The 7,500-nt window shown below is 40.9% G+C and overlaps 1 long non-coding RNA gene across 1 annotated transcript in view; it reads left to right on the forward strand.

Annotated features, from left to right (window-relative positions):
- Positions 1-7,500, forward strand: part of LOC138983346 (uncharacterized) — a 15,219-nt gene that overhangs the window by 5,998 nt on the left and 1,721 nt on the right. The window contains exon 2 of the long non-coding RNA XR_011461090.1: positions 4,447-4,492. This is a non-coding gene — a long non-coding RNA (uncharacterized lncRNA). The remainder of the gene's footprint in view (positions 1-4,446; positions 4,493-7,500) is intronic.

Genomic DNA, 7,500 nt, shown 5'->3' on the forward strand with positions numbered 1-7,500 from the left:
TACACTCTTCAAAAAAAAGTTAAGGATAACTTTTTTACAAGCACGCCACACAAAACAGACAAGACCGAATTCTTTCATTTTTAAAACAAGAAGAGCAAACGCTCGATCGAGTCACTTTCGCAGTTCTGAATATTATATGAGGCATCAGATGGACAGGAAGAAATTGCTATTCACAACACAATACAGATGTAAATAATTTGATGTAAAGAATAATCCTATAAAGTTTGAATCAAATCCGATGAATAGTTTCAGAGATATGATATTTCAATTTTTTTCCTTCAAGACATACCTGTGACCTTGAAAAAGGTCAAAGGTCACCAAAGCAGACGTCAAAGTGTAGAGGTCACTGGGAGTCACGTTCACATAAAATTTGAGCCCGGTCACTTTTATAGTTTCCGAGAAAAGCCCAACGTTAAGTTGTGTGTTGCCGAACAGAAAAGGCTAGTTATCTCCCTTGTTTTTCTGATAACGTTCGTAAAAGGCTACAGATGTAAATACTTTGATGTAAAGAATAATCCTACAAAGTTTCAATCACATCCGATGAACTTTGTCAAAGATATAAAATGTCTAATTTTTCCTTTGACGCTGACCTGTGACCTTGAAAAAGGTCAAAGGTCAACGAAACCATCGTTAAAGTGTAGAGGTCATTGGAGGTCACGACTAAACAAAATATGAGCCCGATCGCTTTGATAGTTTCCGAGAAAAGTCCAACGTTAAGGTGGTGTCTACGGACGGCCGGCCGGCCGGACAGACTAACACTGACCGATTACATAGAGTCACTTTTTCTCAAGTGACTCAAAAATTATATAATTGAACTACAAAGGAGTAATGACAAACAAAGCAAAGATCGAACGCGGCAGCGACAATTTAGCTAGAGTGTGTCAAACGTGACAGCCCTCGAAAATGGAATTCACAACAATGTGAATCAGTGTCAATAACGCGTGTGCCCTCCGTTGTGTGCCAGGCATTCAACACATCGTTGGCGCATGGAGTGGATCAGGTTGCATATGGATGCTCTGGGAACTCCATTCCACTCCTGCTGGAGCCATTGCAGCAGTTGACCCAGATTGGCAGGAGGAGGGTGATGTTGCTGTACCCGACGACAAAGCTCGTCCCACATGTGCTCTATGGGGTTCAGGTCCGGGCTGTTGGATGGCCACATCATCCTGTTGACCCTGGCCTGCTGGATGAAGGTGTTTACAGCTGCAGAGCGATGGGGAGGTGCGTTGTCATCCTGAAGAATCGCACGAGGGCCGATCGCTTGGAGGGCTGGAACGACCAGGGGTTGCAGGATCTCATTCTGGTAGCGGACACCGGTCAAGTTGCCCACTACATGGTACAGAGGTGTCCTTAGACGTGTGCTGATCCCTCCCCAGACCATCACAGAGCCTCCGCCAAAACGCTGTTGTTCCAGAACAGCGTCTTCTGCGAAGCGCTCTCCGCGACGCCTCCACACTCGGATGCGACCATCAGCAAGTTCCAAGCAAAAGCGGGACTCATCTGTAAACAACACCTTAGCCCACTGCTGACGTTGCCACCTCACATGTTGAGTGCACCAGGCTCGGCGAGCTGCTCGGTGATTAGCAGTCAGGGTTGTTCCTCGGACTGGACGCCTTGCACGCAAGCCAAAGTTGTGGAAGCGGTTTCGGATCGTCTGACCACTAACAACAGTGTTGGTGGTAGCTTGTAGGCGTTGCCTAATGTTGTTTGCCGTAGCCAATCTTTGTTGCATGGCCTGCCTCTGAATGAAGCGATCCTCTCTTTGTGTGGTGACTCTGGGCCGACCAGAACGTTGTCGCTCCTGCACTCTTCCAGTTGCTTGGAATCTCTGTTTTAGTCTGATGATGACAGAGGGAGCCACTGCAAGCCTCTGGGCCACTTGCCTGGCAGCAACACCATCGTGTGGCCATCCTATTGCCCTTCCTCTATCCAAATCGCTCAGTTTTCTTCGTGGGGGCATGTTGCTACTGTGCGTAATTGTGTCAGCGTGTCAACCAAGCTGGTGAGCGATGTTCATAGCCAGGACGCTGTTGTAGCACGTGCATCACAACTTTTTGCCCTGGCATGCGTTCCGCAAATGTCATGGGGCTATAAAAAACACCCTTTTTCTTCCAAAATGCAGAAGCTTTTGAGAAGTCCCACAAAGGGAAATAACTCTGCCTGCCAAACAAAATTCTAGGTCAAGACTCATTGTTCATTTGCTAATTCAAACACATTTATCTTTTAATTATTATGTCGATGTTTAATTTTTTGGCAATTTTTTTATAATTAGATCCGTTTTTTCAACTGATCCTTAACTTTTTTTTAACAAGGGACAGCTTGTACGGTTATAAGCTTTGCCTAAAACCTCTATCCTTTTGAAATAAAGTTCTGAGTTATCTCTCTCTCTCTTTCTCTCTCTCTCTCTCTCTCTCTCTCTTTCTCTCTCTCTCTCTCTCTCTCTCTCTCTCTCTTAATCTTTCTCTCTCTCTCTCTTTCTCTCTCTCTCTTTCTCTCTCTCTCTCTCTCTCTCTTTCTCTCTCTCTTTCTCTCTCTCTCTCTCTCTCTCTCTCTCTCTCTCTCTCTTTCTCTTTCTCTCTCTTTCTCTCATTAAAAAGTTTTAAAAAGTTTTAAAAAAATGTGTTAAAAAACACTTATGTCAGAGTAGTTTAACGCGTTTTGATTTACCACACTTAGTATTACGCCAAAGATATGCTGTGCATTGTCTATTCTGAACATATTTTTGTTGTACTATTGCTATACATGTTCGATTGCTACCAGCTTGTACTTATAATTACCTGCATAGTATGCATTTGATTTTATGAATAACCACATATGTATGCTCTTCATGCCTCATCTTCATCATCATCATCATCATCATCATCATCATCATCATCATCGTCATCGTCATCGTCATCTTTATCATCACGTGCTGAGGTTTTCCGACCTCCTTTTGTTGGTAAACTTTTTAACTTTTTAATTTTTAATTTTTAATTTTTATCATTGTGTGTCTGTGCGTCCCAATGACAGATTGTAAAACAAGTCGCGTAAGGCGAAATTACAACATTTAGTCAAGCTGTCGAACTAACAGAAAGAAACTGAACTCACTGCATTTTTACAGCAAGAGCGTATACTCGTAGCATCGTCAGTCCACCGTTCGATGCAAAGGCAGTGAAATTGACAAGAAGAGCGGGATAGTAGTTGCGCTGAGAAGGATAGCACGCTTTTCTTTATCTCTATTCTTTTTAACTTTCTGAGCGTGTTTTTAATCCAAACATATCACTTCTATATGTTTTTGGAATCAGAAACCCACAAGGAATAAGATGAAATTGTTTTTAAATCGATTTCGGAAATTTTATTTTGATCATAATTTTTATATTTTTAATTTTCAGAGCTTGTTTTTAATCCGAATATAACATATTTATATGTTTTTGGAATCAGAAAATGATGAAGAATAAGATGAACGTAAATTTGGATCGTTTTATAAACAAATTATGTTTTTTTACAATTTTCAGATTTTTAATGACCAAAGTCATTAATTAATTTTTAAGCCACCAAGCTAAAATGCAATACCGAAGTCCGGCCTTTGTCGAAGATTGCTTGGCCAAAATTTCAATCAATTTGATTAAAAAATGAGGGTGTGACAGTGCCGCCTCAACTTTTACAAAAAGCCGGATATGACGTCATCAAAGGTATTTATCGAAAAAAAGAAAAACACGTCCGGGGATATCATTCCCAGGAACTCTCATGTCAAATTTCATAAAGATCGGTCTTGTAGTTTGGTCTGAATCGCTCTACACACACACACACGCACAGACACACACACACACACACATACACCACGACCCTCGTCTCGATTCCCCCTCTATGTTAAAACATTTAGTCAAAACTTAACTAAATGTAAAAAGGCGTAGCCTTAAATCTTAATCCTTGTTAAATAAAGTTCAATTCAATTCAATTCTCTCTCTCTCTCTCTCTCTCTCTCTCTCTCTCCCTCTCTCTCTCTCTCTCTCTCTCTCTCTCTCTCTCTCTCTCTCTCTCTCTTTCAATTCTCTCTCTCTCTCTCTCTCTCTCTCTCTCTCTCTCTCTCTCTCTCTCGAACATTTATAAACTACAATGTTTCATATAATGCACTTATGTACATAAACTTATACTGTTTGTACTAATTATATAAGTATGTAGTAGCAGTTATTATAGTAGAGTTAGTCCCTCTTTAGAGCGAGGGCCAGATGCAAAAAAGTATACCAATGCTTATTCTGTTACCCTCGTAAAATAAAGAATTGTCATTGTCATTGTCATAGTCTCTCTCTCTCTCTCTCTCTCTCTCTCTCTCTCTCTCTCTCTCTCTCTCTCTCTCTCTCTCTCTCTCTCTCTCTCTCTCTCTCTCTCTCTCTCTCTCTCTCTCTCTCTCTCTCTGCCCTTCTCTACCTACCTCTCTGATTCACACATTATATGTGTATTTTTCAGGTGAGTATGGCGCAGTGACTCACACCTGACGGATGGAAGCCGACAGGTAAATCACAAGTCATTACCTGTGTTTCCTCTTCACGCAGACAACCACCCTCTCACCTACCTGCACTTCCGCTACTGAGAGATACAGGTGGCGCCACTGCACCGTGCATAGTGAGATAGATAGTCTGTGTTGCGCTCATACCAACACAGGAGATGCCGTGTGTTGTACAAAGTAGAGCGTTCGGCGTTATAGTACTATTTAGTGCATTGTGCATGTTGGATCGAGTAGAAGAAAAATAAAGATTGTCTTCTTGATCTTGAATCGCTCTCTACTGAAAAGGTAAACATCGACCACAAATTAAAAAAGTAAATACAAAAAGAAGATAAAAATACAGTAATTACAAAAAAACACGAATTATATCAAAACAAAAAATGAAGTAAAAACAAAATAAAAGGAAAAGAAACCAAAGTCATATAATGTGAGATTAAAAAATAAATAATAAATAAATAAATAAGATTAAATAAATAAAATTTTAAAAATCAAATAATAAAACACTTATAACTATTAGAGACAGCATTAGGTAACAAAAGATGATTTCTAACAAATAAAAAAAAGACAACAAAATATAAATATATTAATGATTGAATAAATAAATACATAAATACATATTTCAACAAATAAAAAAATAAAAAATGATTTCACCCTAAAGAAAACAAAAACAAAAACCTTTTGGTTGCCGGGCACAGATGAAGTAAACAAGAAAGTTGTCTAACTCCGTCGCGTTGGTGCGACCTATTATAGCACCAAATGATAAAAGGTTTTAAAAAATTATCTCTGCCAAGCTCAGCGTTTAAGCCTGGGGGGAGCAGGCTCAAAGTTAAGCAAGAAACGCTGTGCTCAACGAACGTAAGACCGCTCATGCATCCCGGTTTTCGCGCTTTCGGCGTAAAGTCAACCATCTCAACTTTGAGCACATTTCCGCCCAGCTTAAGTCGTCTCATGCAACCCACCCCTGGGGAACCGTTATAATGGGGTGGTAGAGGGGGTGGGGGAGAAATGGTGAACACGATGGTGGGACTATGGGGAGGGTTGCGGGGAGTGGGGGTCGGTAAAAAAAGAACGGGTATTATAACGGCAGTTTGACAAGCGAAAACTAACATCACCTTTGTCTCCGTTTGGTAACTAAGATCACAAGACCACTCTCTGGCTCTCTCTATCTGTCTCTCTCTCCCTTCCCCTCTCTCTTTCCCTCTCACCATTATCTCCCACTCTAATCCAGCTATCCTACGACTATAACCATAGGAACCAGAGAATAATTGCAAAATTTGCTTTGTGAAGTTGTTTTGATAGCTCTATGTTACCGCTATAATATAAAAAAGATCTAGGAACGTATTCGTCACCGTTTCAAAACTAGGTCAGGTCAAGGTCAAGCTTACCTTTTCTCCCGAACATCCAGCCGTATTCGCTCTTTGTAGGCAAAGTAATCCTTTTTTTTCGAGTATGTTTTCGGATTTATATTGAAGAATGCTTTGATAGAATAATAGGTAATAATGATATAAGAAAATACAAGGTAGCGTTTCAAAAGTAGGTCATGTCCAGCTTACCTTTTGTCACGCCATATCCAACCTTGTGTGATCTTTGAAAGGCCACGAAATCCATGTTTTTGAAGGATGTTTTCGGGTTTATCATCGAGAATGCTTTCACATGATAGTAATAATGATATAGGTAAATATAAGTAATCATTTCAAAAGAAGGTCAGGTCAAGGTCAAACTGGCGTCTCCTCCCAAACATCTAACCTTGTGTGCTCTTTGCGGGCCGCAAAATCCATGTTTTTATGAGTGTTTTCGGGTTCGTATCCAAGAACGCGTTGAAATGATAGTAGTAATGATATTTTGTCTGTCAAGTTAAAGTAAACAACTCTGTGTACACAGTTTAGTCGTAAGTGTGAAGGATGTATCAAAATCACAGCTTCCACAATACGACGTGACTGTGTGCAAAGGCAAATACGACTACACATAGTTCTTTTTGTTCTGATGTAAGTTGTTCATAGGATGTTTTGATTGGTACAGTTTCTAGTTTCTTTTTAAATTAGAATTGAACGGACAGGCAGAATGGCATACATAACGTGTTGGCGAAACAGTTAGCGGAGTTGGTTAGAAACGATCTATGAAAGTTGTCCGTGTCTCCACAAGTACACCTGGAGACTTGCAATTTTCTATAAGACCACTGTTTGATGTTTCTGTTGTGAACAATAATGCAATGCACACATATTATGATTGCTGTGTGTATAATTCTGAACTTGATTTTTTTCTGCTCAAGATACTCAAAATATGTTGCCACATTTCTTACAGCCTGACAAAACATAAAGCACATCCTGGTCCTTGTATCCCTTTAAATTGTTTATGTCATTCTCGTCTGTACACAAGTCAGAAGCGTTAGAAAGTTCAAGCCCATGGTATTCACCACAAACAAAAGAGCAATCCCAACCATGCATTTTACAACTATAGCGCTTTGGGTCACTCTTGAGGTTCGCCGTGACTGACAGCAGCTTGGAAGGGGCTGGGTGAGGAAAGATCAGCAGTACAGGGTCTTCCAGCTGTCTTTCAGTCACAATCGTGAGGTTCATGTCCAGTTTTGCACTTGGAGATATACACGACGACTGTGGTAATTGACTGCAACAAGGAGTGGAGGACGACAGTGCAATGATAAACAGGAACTCCCCCTTGCAACTTTCGTGCAGAACATCTTGTACCTCAAGTGAGCAACTGTCTGATCATATAACGCAGCAAGTATCTCCTCTCCGGCTTTAGTGATGTTGCTTGGTCTGCTCTCTGGTAGGAACGGGGTAGCCAGATTCCTCAGTTCTTGTGGTATCTGAAGGTCGCTTGCCCGTTCCAAACGGCCTTGGCGCTGTGTCGCAGCCACTGATCGCATGGATGGCTGATAATACTTGGCGTGCACTGCCAAGAAATCTCCTGGTCCGCCTGACATTCATCACATTTGAATGCCTTGGCACTTATTCTGTGGCTTGGTTCAAGAAAGATTTTATGATGGTTGTCCTAGGTGC

This window comes from Littorina saxatilis, linkage group LG12 (assembly GCF_037325665.1).
Source record: "Littorina saxatilis isolate snail1 linkage group LG12, US_GU_Lsax_2.0, whole genome shotgun sequence".
NCBI classification, from domain to species: Eukaryota; Metazoa; Mollusca; class Gastropoda; order Littorinimorpha; family Littorinidae; genus Littorina; species Littorina saxatilis.